We start from the raw sequence: 8,051 nt of genomic DNA, 5'->3' as shown, positions 1-8,051 counted from the left end.
ATTGCCTTCAAAAGAAAAGCCATTTAATTGAGAGCTGAATTATCAGTAGCAACCTGGAGAGTAGAAGAAGGCAAATACTATTTCCAACATCAATTTGTAATCTATACTCAGTAAAGTCAACTCAAAAATGAGAGCAATAGTGATCTTTCAGAGCAAGTAAATGGGGGAACTTTAATAAAAACAAAAGATAATTTAGAATTCCTGACAAACACAACGGCTAAGGACCAAGGTAAGCATATTTTACATGTCCTAATATCCATATATTATCCAGGAGGAGAGAGGTTTTCATTTACTAAAAACTTTGATAGGTTAATTACGCATGCTGTAAATTTGTATCATGATGGCTAAAAGAACAGAATCATAATATATAACTTTCAACCTAGTGATGATTAAAGGTATACTATTAAAAACTTAGTAAACCAGCCAGGTGCAGTAGCTCACACCTGTTAATCCCAGCACTTTGAGAGGCCGAGGTGGGGAGAATCACTTAAGCCCAGGAGTTCGAGATGGGCAGCATGGCAAAACACACCTCTACAAAAAAAATACAAAAAATTTAGCCAGGCATGGTAGCATATGCCTGTAGTCCCAGCTACTTGGGAGGCTGAGACAGGAGGATCACCTGAGCCCGGAAGGTGGAGACTGCAGTAAGCCGAGTGATAGAGTGAGACCTGTCTCAAGAAAACAAAAAACCAAACAACACAAAAAACTTAGTAAACAAACAAAAAAATGGAGAAATAAAGTAATGTAGAATTGATGACACGTACAGAAAACAAAATATAACATGGGACATTTATGTTAAATATGATTGGATAAATGCTTCAGTTAAAAACAGAGTCCACTTTGATGGATTCCAAGTATATGATCTTTACAACATATACATGTAAAGTACAAGGATAGCAAAGGCTAAAAGGGAAAGTATAATATGCCGACATTAATACAAGGAAAGCTGGTGCAGTGCTATTGGGCTATACAAAATACACATTACCACATTGTTCCATTTGTGTGAATGTTTAAAGCAATTATTCTTGCTTAAGAATGTATACACAGGTATTATGCTTATAGGCAAAGGCAGGGAAAAAGATAATTCCAAATATCAGCAAGGTGGTAACTCATAGAGAAGGTTAGGGAGGGTGGGAAACAAAGAGGGTTTCTAAGATTCCCGGGGTGCCCGCATGTTCTATTTCTCAGCATAACAGATGATTACACAATGTGAATGGTAAGTATATTTTTGATAACACAAACATGGAAAAATATTGCAAGCTAGGAAATGTCTAATCTTCTGCTAGTCATCTTTTCTTAAAATTTTTGAAGAAAACAGTAATTTTCCTTATGGAGATTATGACAAAAAGTTAAGGAAAATTCATCCTTCTTATAAAAAATCTTGATAGATTTGACAACATCACAATGGAAACTATCACTAGGCTCAGTGGCTCATGCCTGTACTCCCATCACTTTGGGAGAGTGAGGTGGGAGGATCACTTGAGCCCAGGTGTTTGGAACGAGCCTGGAAACATAGTGAGACCCTGTCTCTATAAAAAGAAAAGAAAAAGTTAGTGGGCATGGAGGCACACGCTTGTGGACCTAGATACTTGGAAGGCTGAGATGGGAGGATCGCTTGAGTCCAGGAGTTCAAGAACAGCCTGGGCAACATAGTAAGATCCCATCTCCACGAAAAATAAACAAAAATGAGTTGGGCATGGTGGCAGGTGCCTGTGGTCCCAGCTACTCGGGAGGCTGAGATGGGAGGATCACTTGTGCCCTGGAGGTTGAGACTGCAGTAAGCTGAGATCATGACACTGCAGTCCAGCATGGGTGACAGAGTGAGACTTTGTCTCTCTCTCTCTATATATTTATATATATATACACACACACATATATACATGCACCAATAATGTGAGACCCCATGAAGTCGCTTATACGTCCAGTCTCTGTTTCCCACTCTGTCAAATGAGAATTATTAACCATACATCTCTTACGTTGGTTATGAAGATTAAATGAGGTATATATAGAAAAGCACAGCCCTGAGTCTGGAACTTGGGGAGCTTCAGTGAATGTCCATCTCTTTCCTAAACCCTTATCCGAGAGGAGATCCAGGCAGGGACTTGCTACTTAAAGCGTGGTCCAAGAGCCAGCAACATCAGCATAATCTGGAACGTCAGAAAAATACCTTGTTCTTCCCTGCCCGTTAGCCAGGCCGGCACTACAATTCAAAAGAATGATCCTTAGGTCAACAAGAGGAGCGAGAGGAAAAGCACAGAGATAAGTCCCTTTCCCTGGCCTCTCCTTCCCAAAAGGGACCCAGCCTTTTCGAAGCCTTTCTGACTTAGGTGCCCCGCTGGCCTACAGCTCAGAACCGTGAGCTTGTGAATTTGTGTCCACGGCGGAGTTGGGAGTTTCCTGAACTCAGAGCACAGTTATGGTGCAGAACCATGGACAGCGCCAACCCTGGGTAGTAGTTCCCCAAATCCGGCATGGCGGATGGAGCGCCCCCTGGGGGCAGAACTCTGGCCTGTCTCCAATGCAGAGGTAAGAAGGTTGGAAAGTAGGGTTGGTTACATTCTGTGCTGCAGGACAGAGGTGGTCAGAGGACATCCAAACTCCTCCTCAGTCTTCTTCTGAAGTCCCCCTCATTTTAGGGAAGAGAAGACAACTTTAGAGAGATGGTGCATTTCTCACAGGCCACTGGGATACTTGCTTCTCTGAGCTGACTCTGCCCTCACTCCTTCCAGGAAACATTCTCTGTGGCAGGCTCCATTTCTTCCTCCCTTCGTTTTCCAGTGGGTCGATAATTTGGTCTTGCTTTGAATCCTTTATTTGTTCTGTCGTGGTGTTCTGAACAACAGAACATGATATGTGATCCTTTTCCATACCTGGCTCTGTGCCAAAACCCAAATCAGCTCAAATGAAGGAATGAAGTATCTATCAGAAGGCTGGTTGTGAAGTTATATTTGGAGCTGAGGGGTCACAGAAACAAATTCTAAGTTTTCCTTCATTCTACATGAATGGTAAGTATTTATACTGGGAAAAGGATCCTGGGGCCTCAGTGGACCACAGGATGCAGAGAGTTGTCATGAAGGGCAGAACAGGCGAGGCAATGTCAGGGTAAAATGGATGTTGGTTAAAGAGGGAGAGATTTGATAATTACTGTGTGTGAAGATGGGAGGCCCATAGGGCTGGAGGAACTGTTAAGAAGTCAAAACTCAACACTGAAGGTGTGAGTGAAGGGCTTATCAGAAACCTGAGAATAAGCAAGGAGACATACAAAAATTCAGTGACTTTTTGAACTCAAATTGACACCAGAAAAACCACAAATGTCACAGCCAAGTGTGAAGCTGGAGCCAGGCCCTCAGTTCTGAGTCATAGTCTCTGACAATGAAGGGCCCCCTTGCAGGTGAGTTTCAGTTCCACTTTCTTGTGACTTCTTGTGTGACTAGGACTGGGTGGAGGGGCAGAAGATTCAGTTTCAGGGCTCCTAGACTCTTCTGCTCTGAGAGAGATCTCCAAGAGTTCCAAGTGAACAGAGAAGAGGTGGGGCATGCCCCATTAATTTTCTGAGGAGAGGTAGGAATGGATGCCTAGAGGAGGCCACATCTGAGTGAGGAATGAGAAGGCAGGGGGCACTGAACAGGTTATCAGTAGGCCTGGGGTGAAAGGAGGTCAACTTTCACTTCTCTGGTGGTTGTTTGAGGGAAGAGGACTCCTAATAGAGAGAGGAACTTGGAGCAGCCCAATCCAGGAAAAATCTCTAGCTGTCCTCTTTCTGTAGCTGCCTTGATCTGCAGATAGAAGAAACTCATCAGGTGATGTCAGGAGTCCCAGACTCCCCCCGCTCCAAACCCAAGATGCTGCTGTTACCCCTGCTGTGCGTGTGCAGGGGCAAGAGTACTGCAGGAAATATGACTTCAGAGAAGGTCCTTGGTCTTCATTTTGGGGTACAGCTTGGAGAAATATGCAGGATAGAAGTTGCAGGTCTGAGATTTGAAGATGTGGTACAGGACAAAGTACCTCTGTATCCTCATGCTTTGACCTTCTCTCATCTTGAAATTTTTGTGCTTACTCCAGAAGAGCCTATGTCTTTTGGTTTGTGGAAGAGGTCAACATTTCTATTTCCATGATCCTCCTATTTCCACAAATAGAACAGATCAAAAGCTGCAGAGAAGACACTAAGAACTGTAGGCTGATTCCACCTCCTTGGGGACATTCACTGAGCAACAGAGATGGCAAGAAGGAGAGGAGCATGACATTTTTCCCTCGTGAAGAGAAGACTTTTGTGAGATATTGTCACAAATAGAAAACATAACCTCTAAATGTGAAAGGTAGAGTACTGCTCTACTCACAGAGAGCTTAGGTGTTCCTGTGTCCCACATCTGGGCACCTCTCATGCTTGGGGGCCAATTGCAAGTTTGGAGGCCTTAGAGAAGGTAGATTTGCCATTGCCGCCTTCTTTCACATTTTAGACTCTGTTATGTTTGGTACTGGAACATCCAGGTGAGGATGGCCCCTTTCAAGAACCAACAGCCACGAACTGGATCTGAGACCATCTGGGGATCCTGGAGTGAGGAAAGTGTAAAGTGCAAGCTCTTCTGATAATCACAACCACAATAAGTGTGGGTGGGTGAGTGGGTGGAGCGAGGTGTGTCTCAGGGTGACCCATTGCCAGTAACAGTTCTTGGGTGTCCTATATCCTCAGCAGGCTCTGACATGGTGAAGTCAGAGCCCCCTTGCACCCAGATTCCAGGATACCTAGAATGTGAATGTCAGGTGTCTGCATCAGCACTTTTGGGGAGAGGGAGGACCTGGGGCACAGACTGGGAGGGTATGGTATCACAAGTGGCCTCTGCATCAGCCCCTGAGCTGGGTCCTCTGCTCTCAGCTCAGGGTCCTTCATGCCTTCCACAACCAAACCCTTCAGATGAAGTAGGTTGCTGATTCCAAACACAGTCTGAAAAGCGAAGTAGAACGTTTGAGTCTCACGGAGATAGAATGATAAAAGTTATGGCTGAGGGCTTGCCAAGGAAAAAGGGCTGTGGCAAACACTGCAGTGCTCTGGTTGGGACCTTGTAGAGTAAGGATGAGCTGGAACTAGATGATACCTCACAAGGATTAAAGCCAGACCAAATTTCCTCAATATCTGATCAAATCAAAGTGGTCTGCTTGCCACAAGCAAGAGTAAATATGCCCTGAAGAATGATAATGTGACTCAGAGTTTAAAATTATCTCTATAGATTTTTGTCACTGCACCAGACAAGAGTATGGCCAGGGAAACAGCCACCAAGAGTTTTATGAGAATAAAGGGCTTGCTAGAGGACCTAGAACTTAACGCAAATGTGGTAGAGCTGGAAAGTGATGCTTTGGAGAAGGCAGGATGATCATGAGAGCATCATTAAGCAGTTCAATTGAAGAACAGGTGTGGATGGGCAAGATAGAGCTTGCAGGGATGTATGAAAAGCCAAGTATGTCCACTATTACCATGGGACTCCGAAGGGGGATCTCAGAAAGTTCTATGGAAAACTGTTGCCTATGTAGCTACTGCCTCTGTAAGCACACAGGCAAGCAGGTGGTGGTATACTTGAGGCAGGTGTAGGTCATCCCCAGGGCTGGCAATTGGGAAGCCGGCCTGCATGTGGAGCAAAGCAGGGAAAATTGCCTAATACATTATGCTATTTTATAGTTGTTTACAGCAGGAGGGTAAGTCTGCTACTAGTTACTCCATTCTGCCTGGTTCTTTTTATTATTCATCACATTCACAGTTTTAATGGTTCTTTTTAAAATGTAATCCAATACAATGCTGAAACTCTCCATTTTAGCATCTATTTTCACATGATGACAATTAAAGTCCATACCTAAAACTCATATCTAAAACACCTGTAATTACATCTGTGTTTGATGCCCAGCTTCTTGGTATTCAACTATTTTGTCATATCTCCTGGTATGCTTGTAAACTTTTTCATTTTTAGTTGAATTTCCAGTATTTTGTTTGAAAAACTGCAGAGATTTTTTGGAGCTCTGACTGAAATTTTCCTCCTCTGGATTCTAGGACAGTCTAGAACAGCACTGTGCAAAGGAACTTTCGTGATGATGGAAGCATTGTGTCTGCATTGTTCAATATAGTGGTCCTGAGCACTTGACAGGTATTTAGAGTGACTGAGGATTTAATCCTTGATTTTATTTTAATTAATTTAAAGGTAAATCGGCTCATGTGGCTAGGGCTACCCTACTTTTGCTTTCTAGCAAGTAGAATAGAGACAGATCCCATAAGCCAGCCCCATGTTGAGAGAGTTTGAAGATGGGTTTTGGTCTTTTTGTGGGCAGGCCTACTCCCAGTTGACCCTTACTTTTTTTTTTTTTTTTTTTTTTTTTTGAGATGGCGTCTCACTCTATTGCCCAGGTTGGAGTGCGATGGTGCGATCTTGGCTCACTGCAAGCTCCGCCCCCTGGGTTCACACCATTCTCTGGCCTCAGCCTCCTGAGTAGCTGGGACTACAGGTGCCTGCCACCACGCTTGGATAATTTTTTGTATTTTTAGTAGAGACGGGGTTTCACCGTGTTAGCCAGGATGGTCTCAATCTCCTGACCTTGTGATCTGCCCACCTCGGCCTCCCAAAGTGCTGGGATTACAGGCGTGAGCCACCGCGCCTGGCCAACCCTTACTTTTAATCTGTAACCCTTCTTGAGTCCTAACAGAAGGTTTGGGGTGTTTACTGGGCCTCTCCTTATCAGACCCGGAACATCAAATTTGGTTTACCCAGTTCCATCAGACTGCTGAGAGGAGAGTTTAAGTATGTTGGGCTCACCTCAATGATCTTCCCTTCCTTCCAGGGTTTTGGTCCCTCAAGTCCTGTCTACCTTGGTAGCACCAGGCTCCATGATCTATTTGTATTTATTTAATTTTATTAATTTTTTTTTGTAGAGGCAGGGTCTCTGTATGTTGCCCCGGCTGGCCTCAAATTCCTGGGCTCAAGTGATCCTCTCATATTGGCCCCCCTAAAGTGCTGGGATTATAGACATAAACCACTGCACCTGGCCACCATGATTTCTTTCTCCAACCCCAGCCATAACACTACTGAAAGCTCAACTCAGGTTCCCATCCTCTTAAGCCTCTGCTTTCTGCTTGCTTCCTTAGCCTTTTGGCCCCTCCAGGAGAATGAGCTTCCCTTTTCTCTTGGATCCTGGCCAACTTGGTAGCTCTCCAATGTCTTCAGATTGTTTTGTGTGTGTGTGTCCTGTGTTTCCAGTTGGTCTCAGTCTCAGTGTGGAAGTGTTATTCTGACGTTAGCTACTCTATCATGGCTAGAAACCTCGCTTGCTTTATTTGATCTCTGCCCCCAAAGTCACCTTCTCAAAGAGGTCCTGGCCTTTCAAACTAAAATAACAACTAAAATAACACCTCTTTACACCTTTTCCCTTTATGTTATTTCGTATCCACAGCACTAATTATCTGACATTATATAAGTGTCTTTCCCACAAGGCTGTAAGCTCCATGAAAGATTTGGTCTTTTTTCTCTCACCAGTGCCTAGAACAGCCCCTGCACACATTATATGCTCAATAAATGTTTCTTGGATGAATAATGCTGTATTGTCCAGTGGGGAGACAGGTCTGGTCTTTGCCCTTAATGATCAGTCTAATTAGGGAGAGCATAACCCAAAACGGTTGGAAGGCCACAGAATCAGGATAGGACCTATGGGTGGGTGACCTACGTGGTAGGGTTTGGGAGAGCCGTATGCCCTGGACTGGGTGGGAGGGGAGAATCAGGAAGGTCCTCTTTCTACAAGGACCCTGGAGGGTTTGAGCAGGCAGATGGGAAAGGGAAGGCATTCCTGACTAGGGAGGCAAGTCAGCAAAGCTCGGAGGTGGGACTGAGAACACCAAATCTCCCACAGGTCAGGCAGGAAGTTTCTGGGCCTCACTCCTTCCAGGACCAGTTGAGCAGCAATCCTGAAAGCAAAAGCCCCCTGGTGGCCAAACCTTAATATGAACGACCAAGTTACTGAATCCTCCCAAGAGTAGCCTGACGTGGGGGGAGTGAAGAGGGAGGGTTGCTTCTCTTTTC

The sequence above is a fragment of the Macaca nemestrina genome, chromosome 20, assembly GCF_043159975.1.
Source record: "Macaca nemestrina isolate mMacNem1 chromosome 20, mMacNem.hap1, whole genome shotgun sequence".
NCBI classification, from domain to species: Eukaryota; Metazoa; Chordata; class Mammalia; order Primates; family Cercopithecidae; genus Macaca; species Macaca nemestrina.
The sequence above is the reverse complement of the archived record's forward strand: the minus strand, read 5'-3'. Positions refer to the sequence as shown.